We start from the raw sequence: 16646 nt of genomic DNA on the forward strand, positions 1-16646 counted from the left end.
AAAGCAGATGTTCTGCCACTGAATCTTGGTTCCTTGGAAGCTTATGAGCAGGCCTGCAATGAGAACAGTAACGGTGGCTATATTTCCCTAAACTTTCCATTTAGGAAACCCAGGGTTTCATGAAACCCTGGTTGAGAAAGCCTCAGATAGGAGATCCTCAGATTGTCTGGCAGCTAGGCAAGAGATGCTTGGACGTGATTTGCTACTGCCTGCCTCTGCATTGTGAACCTTGGCCTATTCTGCACACAAAAGATAATGCACTTTCAATGCACTTTAGAAGTAGATTTTCCTGTTCCGCATAGGAAAATCCAGCTGCCAAAGGACATTGAAAGTGCATTATCCTATGTGTGCAGAATGGGCCCTGGAATACCTTGGAGGTCATCCTTCCAAGTGCCGGCCAGGGCCAACCCTGCTTCCCTTCCAAGACCTCCTATGCATCTGGGCTGTTCAGGTCATGTCTATTTTGCCTGTCCTCATCCTAAGGAAGTGCAGCCTCAGTCCATACAAGGCAAGAGAGAGGCCCAGTAGGCCCCATACCGACAGAGTGTGCACCTAGAGAACTTCCCAGAAATCCTTTGGAATGTACAGTGGTCTTGTAGTTGACAAGTGATAGACCACCTGTACGAAACAGCAGTCAGCAATAACCAGGCAGGTAACCTATAGCCTTTGCATGAATATCTGCCCTTCCGGCCTTAAACCAATTGATTGCTTGTTCTTTCTTTGCTTCTTTTAAAGAAAGTAGAATCGATGTTTAACAACTAGAGTTTGAATGGCTTCTGTAAGAGCCATTAGTGAGAGGAGAAGGTGACTAAGAGCCACATTATCATAAGACCCCTGATTCTATTGACTTTTTTGTTCAACGAAAGAAACACACACACATGTGTTGCATCTCATGGCTAAAAATACAAGCCGATGTCCCAGAAGCACAGATTAGCTTGGTGGCCATCAGATCCTTGAATGTCCTGCTTACAAATGAGTTCTGGAGAATTCAGTTGCTTCCTTATTGTTTGGTGTCATTTTAGTTGGTGGCTTTTGTTTTGAAGATTTAGGCATCAGAGAACTATTCTAAAGTGGAGCCTGGGACATCGATCTGGGTTATTTGAGCAGTAATGCTCTGTGGCAGAATGCCTCCTCCCAGAATCCAAGAGTCACCATGCCCGTATCATTCTTCATGGAGTTTTGGTGTAAATTTAGCCTCTTTTCCCACTCTGAGTTCCACTGGAGTGATCCTACTCAATAGACACCAAGAATCAGGGCTCCCAGCTCCAGGTTGGGGAATACAGGAGTCTCTGGGGGTGGAGCCCACAGAGGGCGGGGTTTGGGATGGGTGGGGCTTCAATGGGCTATAAGTCCACCTTCTAAGTGACCATTTTCTTCAGAGGAACTGATCTCTGTTGCTTGGAGATGAGCTGTCATTTTGGGGGATCCTCAGTTCCCACCAGGAAGCTGGCATCCATAAATCAAGGTCCATGGTAACGTTTAGATTTTTACACGAAGCTTTGACAGTGTTTATCTTTCTGTAATCCTAAATACTAGAAGGCAAGTCCTATAAAAGGTAGAGGAACTTACCTCTGAGTAAACATATTGAGGACTGGACCATTTAAAAGAGGAAGGATTTTTGTACCACTCTTTTCACTGCCCTAAGGAGTCTCAGTCGCCTTCCCTTACAATCGCCTTCCCTTCCACTCCCCACAACACCCTGTGAGGGAGGTGAGGCTGAGAGAGCTCTGGCAGGAATCCTTGGTCAGAACAGCACTATCAGGGCTGTGACAAGCCCAAGGTCATCCAGCTGGCTGCATGTGCAGGAGCGGGGAATCAAACCCGGCTTGCGCTCCTAATCACTATAGCAAGCTAGCCCTCATCTCTTGTCTCTCTCTCTGGGCACATGAGTCTATGCTAGAAGTAGAAGAAGAACGCTGCTAGGCCAAGCCAAAGGGGTGCCTGGCCCAACATCCCTTTCTCACCAGAGGCCAGCCAGATGTCACAACCCGTCAGGAATGCAACCACTGTTTCCCCGCTGTGTCTGGAATTCAGAGACACACTGCTTCTGAGCATGGAGGTTCCATTTCACCAGCATGGCTAACAGGGCAGGATCTCAGAGAGGGATGTCTGTTGCTAGATGGAGAGCCGGAAGAGACACGACCTGTTTCTAGATGCTCTGTGTGCCGTTGGGGCAAAGCCGGGCTTTGGTATTTTATAGTCCATCAAGCAAATATCTAACCTTTACCACCGAGCACCTCTGGGGCTAGGAGGGCCCACAAATACACGGGAAAAGGCAGGCAGCAAAAGGAAGGCAGCCTTTTCAAAGCCCGCGGCGGATTTTTATATGGCAAGATTATTTATGGGCAAAATCTTCTTCCCATGTACTGACTGTGGTCCCGTGGGAAATGCCTCTGTGCAGGGCCTCATTGATATGAATGGGAGTTGTGCAAAAGTACAGCTTCCAGTAATTTCAGCCGAGCTTGTGCCTGGCAGAAATTCTTGGAGGACGATGTCCTTTTTCTGGCTGTTTCAACGTCAGTCCTCCCTCTCCCTCCCTCCCTCCCCCCTCCCTCCCCCCCTCCCTCCCTCTCTCTCTCTCTCTCTCTCTCTTTCTCTGTGTGTGTGTTATAAATTGTGACATTCTTAGAGATGGGGAAGCTGCCATGGAGCCTCCCTCTTTAGAGGCAGTATACCTCTGGATGTTAGGAAGGAGCTAAAAGTTGTTGTTGGATCTCAGTGGGTACAGTGCCTTAAATTCCGCCTTCCGAAGCATCCACTTTCTCCAAAGGAAGCTGTAATCCCAAGGTGAGCTTTAATACCTGGGGGCATCCAGGTCCTACCTGGAAGCTGGCAACCTCTGTGGGAACCAACCTTCTTGCCTAAAACCCCAAACCCTATATAAGGCTGGGGTGACCATTGTTCTTTGTCAGTGTTCCTGTCTCCTATGGACCTGAAATTCTGACTTGCTTGGTGAATCCACCCAGTAAAGACTGAATGCCTCTCTACTCATTGGAGTAGTTTTGGATTTCTGTCCGAGGGCGATTTCCTCCTGCAGCAGACCCACGGTCCGTGACAAGTGGAATGTCGTGGATTCCACCCTCCCAAGCAGCCATTTTCTCCAGGGGAACGGATCTCTGTTGCTTGGAGATGAGGTTTGAAGCCAAAGGATCCCCTGATCCCATGTGGGGATTGGCACCCCTGTCCCACCTTCCCTTGTGCCCCTTCGGATTCATGGATCTGGAGGAACAGCATGGGGGAACAAATTGGGAACCTGTGGCTGAAGGGAGTGAAAACTGGCAACAGGCACCCCTCCCTCCCTCCCTCCTCTGCAAACAAAACCATTGTTTTGTTGAAGGAGCTGCCAGTATGTTGCAGGGGGGGGGGACGACATGGGGGACGGCCACCTAGGATCTGAGCTCCATTGTAAATCAGCCTTCTTAAAATTGCCACGCTCCCTGTTCAGCAGGTCAAGAGCAGAACAGTAATTGTGTTTCAAGGGTTATTAATTGCTGTGGCGGCGGCTGTTAATCAAGCCCCACCGATGCAGAAGAAGAAAAAGAGCAGGTTTTTCATATCCTGATTTCCACTACCCGAAGGAGACTCCAAGCGGCTTGCCATTGCCTTCCCTTCCTCTCCCCGCAACAGATACCCTGTGAGATAGGTGGGGCTGAGAGCTTTGAGAGAACTGGGACTGAACCAAAGTGACTGCACATAGAATCATAGAATCATAGAGTTGGGACCTCATGGGTCATCTAGTCCAACCCCCTGCACTATTCAGGACACTCACATCCCAATCACTCATCCACTGTCACCTGCCACCCCCTTGAGCCTTCACAGAATCAGCCTCTTTGTCAGATGGCTATCTAGCCTCTGTTTAAAAATTTCCAAAGATGGAGAACCCACCACCTCCCGAGGAAGCTTGTTCCACTGAGAAACTGCTTTAACTTTCAAGAACTTCTTCCGGATGTTTAGATGGAATTTCTTTTGAATTAATTTCATCCTATTGGTTCTGGTCCGTCCCTCCGGGGCAAGAGGAGGAGGAGTGGGGAATCAAACCTGGCTCTCCTGGTTAGAGGCTACCGATCTAAACCCTGACACCAAGTTGGCTCACTGCACTGAGCTGTACACAGAGCAAGGCGCAGTTGTGGGCTGAAGTGGAGTTTCACCCTTCTTAGTCCCCTGAAGTCAGTGGGCTTAGCAGGGCCTTTAATGGTGCTCCGGACCACACTAACAAGCGCAGACGAAGAGCTCGGCTTGACTTGCCTCTTCAAGCCGTGTAGAGCCATGTTGCCTTTCAGGACGCCAACCATGCGCAAGAGGTGGTGGAAGGAGGTACAGTTCTGGCCTCTGTGGTGCATGGCTGTGAGCTCGGCATGCTAAAGGCCGGGTGAAATACGAACCCATGGATTGTTTCTGCCTTCGGTGCTATCAATCCCATACATTGTGTCAGCCCTAAATCCAGTGCAAATAATAAAAATAAACCTCCCTTGCATTAAATCCCGAGCAGTCCATTAAAAACTGTGTACCCAGTGAAACAAACAGATGATTAAATAAGGCCTACAACAGTATTTCTGTAATATACCTCTCTAAATAACGTGACGGGAAAGGCCCATTCAGAGCTGATTAACCTCGGCCCAGGAAGATCATTTATATCCAATCATTATGCTCAGCTGATTAAAAATGAATTAATTCTTACAGAAAACCATTTCCAAACACTGCGTCGCCTCATAAATCCAACACGGGGGGGGGGGGGGGGGGGGACGGACGGACCCAGAGTCTTCTAATGCAGAAATCTACAGTGAGAGTCATAAATCAGTACAAAGACCTCGGAGTGCAGGTGGTCCAGGAAACAGTCTGGGGCTCCCCAATCCTATGGCATTTCCGCAGTCCCATGCCTTGATGGGAGACCCCTAAGAATCCCCCTGCAGGCTTCCCAGAGTGCACCATGGAAGACAGAGCTGGAAGGGTTCATAATATCAATGGGTTTGATTCCACGCTCCCCCAAATGCAGCCAGCTGGGTGACCTTGGGCTCACCACAGCACTGGTAAGGCTGTTCTGACCCAGCAGTGATATCAGGACTCCTCAGCCTCACCTCCCTCACAGGGCGTCTGTTGTGGGGAGAGGAAAGGGAAGGCAAATGTAAGCTGCTTTGAGACTCCTTCGGGTAGAGAAAAGGGGCATATAAGAACCAACTCTCCTTCTTCTTCAGTAATATCAGGGCTCTCTCAGCCTCACCCACCTCATAGGGTGACTGTTGTGGGGAGAGGTAGGGAAGGCAATTTTAAGCTGTTTTAAGACAGGCAGTGAAAAGGGGGATATAAAAACCAACTATTCTTCTTAAACAGATAATTAAATCAGACGCAAGTTGTATGCGTCAGTCATGAATAAACGGTGGGTATTAAAAAAAATACCCTGCTCTTTGGCATTAGATATGTTAATAGCTGCTGATCTGTTTGGATTGACAACATTTTCATGCATGCATAGTTTTTTGGGGGAAAAGAATGCTAATCTGCTCAGCAGGCCTTTGAGTGGTTTATGCCAAACCAAACAGAGCCAGTGATTGGCTGACGTGTGATCATAACCACGACTAAACGTGAAAAATCCAACTCTTGAACACGTTTGCCTTGAACTCTGTGGCCCACTTCTCTGTAATGTGTTGTTTGAGCCGCAGGAAAAGGCCGCTTCCTATGCTCTTTAACAGCATCGGAATGGGACAAATGGTGACTAGCAGAATTCCCTTATTGCCAATGGGACTTAACCCACACATTAGACACAATGAGGCATCCAGGCCTGTTGTTAGTTCAATTCCTTCACTCACTTTCAGGTGCATGCGCAGTTTATCAGATACAAGAAGAGTACAGCTATAAGGAGAGAGTACATTAGCAGTAAATTAGTAAATAGCATCATGAAGAAATCCAATGAATATGCAGCATAACAAAGAAACAAATAACGCCTTGCTAGAATAATAAACGGAGTCCATCAGTCCTTTGGGTTCAACGTACAACGTTATCCTGACAGTACGAGAAGCGCATTTGACTGCTGAGGTCTTTTCCCTAATGCGGGAGGTCCCCCTGCACAATGGCGGTTCACATGTGGGCTCTTTGGTCGCTGTAACAAGATGTCACGGGGGGAAAACAAATGCTCGCTCTTACAGGCTCGCCTAAAGCCACAGACAGATCCATACATCATACTCGATCCTGGTCTTCTGACTGACAGCAGCCCTCCGAAGCCTTGGACAGAGTTGCAGGGGTCTTGTGGCCTGTCTAAGGCTTTAAAATCTTTATTTCCATTCCATTATCCATTTAGCCTGATGGCTGCTGTTCCTATTGGAAATGGCTGCTGTCTTGGATGAAGAGTTCTCCGCGAGGTTGATTGTTTCTGGTCCGTTCTCCGGTGTCTCGGAGCAAGAAAAATAATTCCACAGCCACGTAGGAGAGATTGCAGATGCTATCGGCCAGCGACAATGAATCCGTTGTCTTTAATCTTGCCTCTGATCCCCACCCAACCACCATTTAATATCACGTTTCCAGGTTTCAGGGTCGTGGAGAAAAACGAGGAAAGACGAGGATGTCTAATTTTTGCTCACAGTTTAAAAGGAGAGCTCCGTTCCAGGAGAACTGACAGTCCTAAGTAGACCCCTTGAAGTCCATTGATTTAGAAGAATGCAACTGTATCAACAGATCTATTTATCATAATGACATGAATAGCGTAACCAGGAGATCCAAGGACTATCTGGCAGCCAGGCAAGGGATATTCAGAAGTGGTTTGCCATTTTCTGCCTCTGTCTCATGACCTCTACTGTTCCTTGGGAGAACTGCCACCCAACACCTTGGAGATCTCCCACCCTATTATTTGCCAGGATTGGCCCTGCTTAGCTTCCGAGATCTGACAGGGTCAGGAATTTCTGGGCCAGGCAGGGCAGAACAGAGCTGGTATATAAGAACAGGGGTGTATCTAGTCACATAGCAGCCAAGCAGTTGCCATGGAAGAAAGACAAACAGGGCACCTAAACCAAAGCCTAATGCTGCCTCAAAGCACTCAGTGGTCTCTGTTGGGATGTTGTTCATCTAGTCATCACGGCTAGGAGCTACTGACGGAGCTGTCTTCGGCTCTGTGTAATGGTCCTGGCCATCCATTGGTGGTGAATCCCACAATTTAATTAGAGACCACAGAAGCTGTAGGAAAGGTCATTTTTAAAATCCCTGAAGCCTGATTGGTTCTGCGACTTTTATGTGAAGGAAATGTGGATAAATTGTTTAACAAAGAAGAGCCACCAGGCCCCAAATAGGTCACCCTCTTCCCTAGGAATGAAGCCATAAAATCCTTGGATTTCCGTCTGAGAGGAGATGGTTCCCCTTTATGGAAAGAAACGGGCAAAATGAAGAGGACTATTTGCCCACCTGCCCAGAAGAAGGAAGATAGATCACTGTTTGAATATCCTGAATTGGGGCCGAAAGCCTTCTTCAGTAAGGTCTTGGAAGCCAAACATTGACCCGCAATGCTCCGTGTGCTGTTTTAATTTAGTTGCACATTTATGTCCTGCTATCCCTTACGACACAAAGTAGCTGAAGCGTCCCAAATTAAAACCGATAAAATATCAAATACCGCCTCTTCGCCAAAACATACCTGCAGTCGATATCCTCAGTGACTAAAACCTTGCTGTGCCTTCTAAACAATTCTAGAGAGGGTGTCCTCATCCCCTTGGGGTTCTTGATCCACAGCATGGGAGCTGCAACGGAAAAGGCACGGGTTCTAGTAGATGCCGGACAAAGCAGGGTTAACAACCAGCGGGTGGAAGCCGGAGGACAGCAATGGGCACATGGGAGGCAATATGGGAAGAAACCTTTGGGTTTGTAGGAGCCAGGTTGTGTAGACGCTGTGACTCCCCAACATCCATTTTTGTTGCTTTGCTTGGCAGTCATAGAACTTGTGCGTGCATGTGTGTCTGTGTGTGTGTGTGTGTGAGAGAGAGAGAGAGACAGGAAAAGAGAGAAAGAGCATCCCTTGGAGAGTCTGGTCCAAGAGCATTTGATTGATGAGTTCTAACTTTTATAGTGACAGTCAGAGCTCTGCTTGAATCACGGCCACAGCAGAGTCTCTGAGTTTGTTCCATAGAATCAGAAGTTAGAAGAAAGAGAGAGAATACAGAATGCCTTTATTGGCATAATGAATGATAGAACAGTAAAGGATGAGTAGTCCAATAAGATAATATATACAATCCTTCAGTGGTATATGAAGCAGTAGGCACTAAATTGCGAGATGGTCATAATTTGATGTGCGGTTTACAATGGGGTTCACAGAGGTTTGTCATTTTGCTGATACCGAGTGCAGATATAAGTGGCTTTACCCTGAGTGTTGTTGATAATACCCTGGCCACTTTTTGGATGCTCTCCGGATCCCTTTCATCTAAAATTCAATGTGTTGTTTGATTCTCATCTGCCCAAATAAATTTCAGTTTTCTAGCGGTCCCCAACCTTTCTTTGGTCAGGGACCGCCTCCGGGGCGAGGGGAGAGACGACGGCCCAAGTGCCGCACGGCAGCTGCATGCAAACGCACACGCGCAGTTGCCGCGCATGCACGTTTTCACCACCAGGAGGCGCTAACGCGCATGTGCGCCAACTGCGCCTGCGTGTTTTTGCCACCAGGGGGCGCAAGCATGCGCGGCAACTGCGCCTACACATTTGTGTCGCCGGCGTGCCGGGCCTGCCTCTTCATCGAGCTTCTCGCTGTGGGGGGGAGGCAGGAGCGGCTGCCGGTGACCTGGTACCATGGTCTTCGTGGACCGGTACCGGGCGGCGGACTGGGGGTTGATGACCCCCGATCTAGATCACTCTGCCAAGGCCTAGTCCGCGCCCGGAAAATATAGTGAAATACTTACCTTATGCAGATGCCATATTTTTGGTGTTTTACACAATGTCGGCAACATCCAGTGCCCCAGCAGTAAAACGGTAGATACATCCTCAATTTTATGCCCCTCAAAGAGCTCTGTGCTTTGCCACCACCGATCCGCTAATGGTTCTTGGCCCTAAAGAAGCCCACCTGGTCTTGACCAGGGCCAGTGCCTTCTCTGTCCTGGCCCCCACCTGGTGGAATGAGCTCCCAGAAAAGATCAGAGCCCTGACGGAGCTAAAACAGTTCTGCAGGGCCTGCAAAAGGGAGATCTTCTGCCAGGCATTTGAGACCAGGCATAACCAACAACATCTGAAGGGCCCCTGCTCCCTCCCTCCCTCCCCTCCCTCCCAGAATTCCATCAATGGAATTCTGCTCCTGGACTCTGCTCCTGGACTTGTTTACACTGTTTGCGCTGTTTGCCTGTTTGTTCTGTTACAATTATCAGTTAGTAGTATTAATATCATGGTTATTTATATGTTAAATAAAATAAAAATAAAGTGCTAGCTGGGGAATTGCATAAAGTGGATTCCCCAAACTATGTAGCGCTAGCCAGAGGAGAGCAACCTGCAAGCCACACACTAAGGAAATGTGTGGAGCTGAAGTAGTGCCAACTCTGCCTTCAGTGCCCGCCCTCACATGCCTCTCTAAAGTCCCTCACCCCAAAAACAAGATTCATATTTAAAAGCTTCAATGCTCATGATTCCAAAAGGGGTGGCATTAAAAAAAAACACTATGCATCTATGATTAGAATCATAGGCGTCTCAACGGAGAAGTTTTACTTTTTAAAAAATTGTTGGCATTGTGGGCCCTTTAAAACAGGGAGAAAGGTGATTGGCTGCCTGGCTTCATTGACAGGCAGAAGAGAGTCACACATAAAGTGCATTGCTCTTTTCCGCCATTTCAAGCAGGCGTGAAGAGTGTTAAGAAGTGCAAGAAGACGGCAGAGGAAAGCGAGAGAGCCAGAAGGTGAGGAATGGTCGGAGGTGCAATATTTTTTAGCGTTATGCCATTGTGCTTCCGTAACACTATTTTTTTCAATGTGCGGAATTGCCCAAAGTATCAGGAACACCATATCCATGAAGAGAGTGAGAGAACAAAACAAGTTGACACCAATGCCAGAATAGTAAGCTACAACCAATTCCTCTTCTCTGTCTGTTTGTCTGTCATATCCATGCACCTGGGATATGAGAGGAGCGTTGTGAGAACAAACCACATCAGTTCTCCCCAGGTTCAACCACGTTGTGCCTTATCTTAGAAGAACTCTTTCATCATCCTCTAAAGTTCTATCCATCTTCCCAATTCACTTGCAAGGAGATGAGCAAATTACGCAATCGATATTAGGCAGGCTAGTCAATGCCAGAGGATGTAGGGCACACGGCTGCCGAATTTTGAGCCTTCTCCAGAAAGAAGTCTCGGCACGAGAACCAGTATGGTAAAGGTAAAGGTAAAGGTATCCCCTGTGCAAGCACCGAGTCATGTCTGACCCTTGGGGTGACGCCCTCTAGCGTTTTCATGGCAGACTCAATACGGGGTGGTTTGCCAGTGCCTTCCCCAGTCATGACCGTTTACCCCCCAGCAAGCTGGGTACTCATTTTACCGACCTCGGAAGGATGGAAGGCTGAGTCAACCTTGAGCCGGCTGCTGGGACTGAACTCCCAGCCTTATGGGCAAAGCTTTCAGACGGCTGCCTTACCACTCTGCGCCACAAGAGGCTCTAACCAGTATGGTATAATGAATATAATGTGAAACTTATACAGGGCTGACCTAGGCTTGAAATGAATGAGAACTTGTATAACTTGGTAGTTAAGTGAGTGATCCTAAGCAGATCAGAATCTTACCCAAGTCTTTTCAGTAGGGACTTATTTCAAAGAAAAGCGCTTCTAGGACTGTACAGCAGGAATGCAATATTATGCAGAGCTCTTCCATCAAAACCTGTCAGGATCAGTGAACTAGAGTAACAACATAGAGCAGTGGTTCTCAACTTGGGGGTCAGGACACCTTTGGGGGCGAACGACCCTTTCACAGGAGTCGTGACAGGGCAAGCAGCTTCGCCGGGGGAGTGCCATCTACACAACAGCCTTGCGGGGTAGATTGAGATAGAGCGTTCGTCTGTCCGGAGCAGCAGTAAAGAGCAAGATCGGCATGGTGGGACAAGAGGTAGAAAAAAAAATTTATATACAATCATGAACAATGGATCTTTACACCATTGGTCAGTTTTGGTTGAAACACTTGCATAATTTTATGGTTGGAGGTGACCACAATATGAGGAAGTGTATTAAACGGTCACGGCATTAGGAAGGTTGAGAACTGCTGGTGTAGTGTATTGCACTGTAAGACAATGATGCAAAACCATGGCTTAATTAAATTCAGCCATATCAGTCTGAAGCCGCAGAACAAAGTTTATGTCTAGCGGTACTCTGAAAACCAACAAACGTTGATCTCAAAGGTGCCGCTGGACTTCAACTATGTTTTGACGTTTTAATTAAATTAGGGCTGCTTGTATCACTTGAATGAAGACTGCTTTACTAATTATGGTTAGATAAAAAGGTAAAGGTAAAGGTATCCCCTGTGCAAGCACCGGGTCATGTCTGACCCTTGGGGTGACGCCCTCCAGCGTTTTCATGGCAGACTCAATACGGGGTGGTTTGCCAGTGCCTTCACCACTCGTTACCGTTTACCCCCCAGCAAGCTGGGTCCTCATTTTACCCACCTCAGAAGGATGGAAGGCTGAGTCAACCTTGAGCCGGCTGCTGGGATCGACCTCCCAGCCTCATGGGCAGAGCTTTCAGACAGCTGCCTTACCACTCTGCACTACAAGAGGCTCTTTATGGTTAGATAGCGTCTAACAAACCATGATCTGAACTTGATTTATTAACTGACATCATGTCTGAATGCAGATACCCCAGTCTGATTCTTGCTTCTGTTTGCGAGCTATCTGTGAGGGTATTCCTGGTTTCACAAACGAACAACAGTTAAAATAAACCATGGTTAGGCATGACATCTGGGCCAAGCCTTTGCTATAAACCAAGAGGTTTCTGGTTTGAATCTCACCTCTGCTATGATCTCCACAGATGTTCTTAGGTAAACCAAGATTAATGTCTGTTTCATAATCTGGAAGTTTGAAGTGCTTTGAAAACCCAATCTAAACGTGAAATATTATTATCATAATCATTATTATTTTATTGACGTATCGAATCCCTACATCCATGAAGGGAGGGAAGGTGGCGTGGCACAAGATAAATGTCCTCTTCATAATCTTGAATGGTTATTATAAGGACTTAAAGTGAAACTATTGTTTATTTCTGGTGTTTTGTGGTAGCAGGACTTGGCTTGCAGACAGTCATTCCTATCCTAATTTATCTTGTTTAAAGAAAATATAAATAACAATTAAAAATTGATTTAATTATTTTTGCTTTGCAACCTGGAGGAAACGAAGGAGACACTGGGCAACAAAGCACGGGGTCAATATTTGTACATTGCATAATTGGACTGTTTCCGCACTTAACTTGTGCTGCCTCCTGCTTGTAAACATGCGGTTAGAAGCCATGGGTTTGCAAGCTTCCTGACTGGAGACCCCTCCCACGTTTTCCTGCCGCCTCATTGTGGCTTTTTGCCTCTCAAGGAGACAGCAAGGGAAAACAATGCAAACTTCTACCCCCCCCCCCCCCGCTCCTCACCTTGTCATTAACTGCAAGCCACCAATCACAGCACAGTGGCTGTTTCGGGGACACAAACTTCTTCCCCTCCCCCGAGCCCCAAAATTAATTTTTTAACTGGCACTTCTGCATTGCTATGCGGTAATGCCACAACACAGGAACATTTTTTAAAATTTACACTTCAGTCCTGCAGCAACGCCAATCACACCATTTTTAAAAAAGAGGGGAGGGCGGGTGCGAAGGCGGGACAATGCTATCGAGACTGTTTCATGTTTCTCCCTCCACACAGGCTTGCGCTGGGTTGATCCCCGATGTGAAGCATGATAAGGAATGGCAAATCCAGTTTTGGCTATTTCCCTCATTGTGAGGCAAATCTGGCCAAAACTCACACTAGCCTCTGCACAGCCTTGGGTTGCTGACGACATCATGTGGAAGCAGTACTAAACTAGAGGCTGTCCAGGGGTAAATTCCTTGTGCGGAAATGGTCTTAACTGTGGTTAATCAATCAATTTCAAACCACAATTTCAGGTACTAGAAGGATAGACCACAACCACCTGTAGGAGCACCTTTCACCCAGAAAACCATACTAATCATAATTTAATTAAACCCAGCCAATATAAACAAAGTGCTTTGAAAACAGGATTTAAATGTGAAACATCACAATTGTTATTATTTTATTGACTTATTGGATCCCTACATCCACAAAAAGAGGGAAGGTGGCATGGCATAGGCCAAACTTGTCAGATTTCAGAAGCTAAGCAGGGTCAGCCCTGATTAGTACTTGGATGGGAGACCTCAGGGGCAGAGAAAGGCAATGGCAAATCACCTCTGCTTCTCACTTGCCTTGAAAGCTCCCGGCTGTGGTCTGCATAAGTCAGGTGTGACTTGATGGCACACGCACTTTGCACACACCAAACACATCCATAAAGCTCTAAAGGTGGCCTTCAGTCTGATCTATTTTTCAGAGCTCTTTGGAGACGAAAAAGAAACAGCCCCGTGGACAGTTCCCTGACCTTTCTAGAGAAAGGACAGGACGTCACTCTGAATGACGGAGTGATACGAACATTCCAAAATCAATTTCAACTCCCGTCTCTCATTCAGAGACCTGGAAAATATGCGCCCGATGGGCCCGAAGATGTAGGCAGACCATGTCCTGGGGAAAAATTGGCAGTGGTACTGCAAGTGCTCGGTTTTGTTTTTCCAACCAAAGCATATGACTCCGGATGGTAAATTGCCCCCTTGACTGGTGTAAAGCGAATGTAATTAAACTGTATTTAAGTGCTCTCTGAGGTCTTCCCTTTTTCTATGTGGCATTTCGCATTTTTTTGGAATCATGTAACCACTTCCCACCAGAGGCCTTTTTACTGCAAGAGAAGCAGGACTCGTTAAAAAAAAGAAAGAAAGAAAGTGTTCTGAACCATTCAACTGTCAGGAACTGGAGATGGTTGTGTGGCAGGATCATTTTTGTTGTTGTTGCCAAAGGGAACGGAGAGGCAAAAACAGGCAGGGTCAGGGAACTCAATTTCTGATTCATCCCTAAACCCCAATTTGGGCTGGAGATAATAACACACCCGGCAGCCCTACGAGTTTGCAAAGGCAGATAACGGGAGTCGTTCTGCCGAGTTCATGAAGCCCATTTAAACTCCTCAACAGAAGGTAATGAATTATTTCTAATTTGTAGACATCTGTGTATAATGAAAATCGCCTACTGGGAGAAGACACTGAACATTCTCTTCAGCATTTGCCGGGCTGTTAGAGGCGGTATCATTGGAGGGGTCACAGCGTGCGGTGCCTTTAAAAAAGAAAAAGTAAGGACACTGCCGGTTAGGCAGGCCTCCTGCTTAAGCCCCAGAGATGAATGAGAACCGCGCCAGAACGCTACTGTACACAGTTCCCATTTGTGTCAGTGATATTATGTGCTAGAGAATTTCTGGGTAGATCAGGGGTCTCCAACCTTTTTAAGTTCATGAGAAGCTTGGGAATTCTGATGCAGTATGGCAGCCTTTCTCTACTAGGTTTTCGTGAAACTTGACAGCCCTGGAAGGGTTTCCTGAATTAATTAATTAATTTTAATATATATATATATATATTAAATTTGTTAAACATTTATTGGGTGATATGACCATATGACCCTCCAAATGGCCAATGATGGGCCTGGAGGGGGTAGGAAGGGGAGGGGCCCTGGGTGGGTGTGTCCACAGCGATGCTTCCCAACCATATTCTGCATGATCATGCTATTTCTGAGGTTTCTCGAAGCCGGAAGAATGTTTCAGAGGTTTCTCGGTGATTAAAAAAGTTGTGGAAGACTGCAATATGGTGTATGAAGCTGCAAAATGGCTACCACAATATGCCTGCTGCAGGAGGCGGAGCCAGCCACAAAATGGCTGCCTCAGGTTCTCCTCAGTCAGTCAGGGAAAAGCTGCGGTGACAGCTGCTGCCAAGGCAACATTTTTAAAAAATGGCATAGCCGATCAAATCTCCAGTAGCTAATTAGAAGCCTTGTTGAGGAAAAGCCTCATCTGGCCCTGCCTGCTTTCCAAAAACACTTTGCGGGCACCTAGTTCATGACAGTCAATAAAAAGGAACACACAACACAGTGAATTATGGAATTTACTGCCACCAGATATGGTGAATAACCACTAGCTTGTTTAAAAATAAAAAATCCTTAGAGGAATCCATGATGAAGTACTGGTCCTTCAGTGGCAGTTCACCATAGTTGAACATGCATATTCGACTTCTGGCTGAGAGTCAGTTTGACGTTGCAATTAAAAATGGCAAACTCTAATCTGGAGAACTGGGTTTCATTCCCCATCTCCTCCTATACACATGCAGCCGGGTGACTTTGGGCCAGTCACAGTTCTCTCAGAGCTCTCTCAGCCCCATCTACTTCATGGGGTATAATGCCACAGAGTCCACCTTCCAAAGCAGTCATTTTTTTCCAGGGAACCTGATCTCTGTCACCTGGAGATCAATTGTAATCTGAGGAGATCTCATGCCACCACTTGGTGATTGGCAGCCCAAATGAATGTCAGCATCAGCAGCTCCAGCAGGAAATCATTGTGGCAGCTTGAGCCCCCAGCCCCATACGTGAAAATGTAGTAAAACTTCCTTGGTTCCCGGAAGATCTCTATTGACTTCCACTGGCCCATGGACCCGGCAGTGCTTGTGAAAACCAGTGTTCCGACCAGTACTTCTGTGGCCAATAGCATCCCCTGCCTCCCTCCAGTTGCATAAGTTGCATCATTGGACTGTTAATGAAGATGCGCAGAAGAGCAAACACCTCTAGATTTCCTGCTTCTATGGTGTCACCAGTTATTTCCTCTCCTCGTACGGCCTATGTGTCTTTTTTTCCTGGTTCCATCGGTCTTCGCAACACCTTTGCGTGAGCTGTGAATTCCTCTTGCAAACCAATAACTTCCTTTCGCTCAGAGGAGGAGAGTAGCTGATGGCCGCCCAAACAAGATGCAATTAGAAGAAATGATCATTCATATAACTGCTGTTTTATTACTGCAGTCTCTCTCCCAGTCCCAGTCAACCTAAGCACACACTAAGGCCCATTCCGCACAAGGACCAATGTTGCCAATTGCTTTCACAAAGCGGAAACGCTGTTTTAAATAGTGGAATCTCGGCATTCCGCATACCTGCATTTGTAGTGGAATCCAGTAGCATTTCATTTGTTCCCCACAGGTTTCCGGTCTCGCAGGAATCGCTAGAAAGGAAGCGATTTTTTTCTGTGCTTGTTCCCACCCCTGGCCGTCAATCAAACAGAACAGCCAATGGGCGGTTGTTATCATGCTCCCGAAAAGCCCCTTTGCCTTTAAGCACAGTTTAAAAAAAACACGTTTCAACATATATGCCTTGATTCCTCGCAAAGTAGAGACCCATCTAGCTGGCGTGTGAAAAGACCAGGTAGTACTAGCAGGTGATGTGAAAGACTTCTCTCTGCCTGGAACTGTTGTGAGTTGCTGCCAGTCAGAATCGGAATCACACAGAGTTTGAAGAGTCCACAAGAGGCCATCCTGTCCAGCCCCCCTCTCCCACCTTCTTGGGATCTTAAAAATCACATACTCCTGACAGGTGCTCCTCCAGCGCCTACTAAAATCTTTGTTATGGAT

The 16646-nt window shown here is 46.9% G+C and overlaps 1 protein-coding gene across 2 annotated transcripts in view; it reads left to right on the forward strand.

Annotated features, from left to right (window-relative positions):
* TNR (tenascin R) overlaps positions 1–16646 on the forward strand; it is a 536279-nt gene that overhangs the window by 294485 nt on the left and 225148 nt on the right. The window lies entirely within an intron of this gene.

This window comes from Paroedura picta, chromosome 4 (assembly GCF_049243985.1).
Source record: "Paroedura picta isolate Pp20150507F chromosome 4, Ppicta_v3.0, whole genome shotgun sequence".
NCBI classification, from domain to species: domain Eukaryota; kingdom Metazoa; phylum Chordata; class Lepidosauria; order Squamata; family Gekkonidae; genus Paroedura; species Paroedura picta.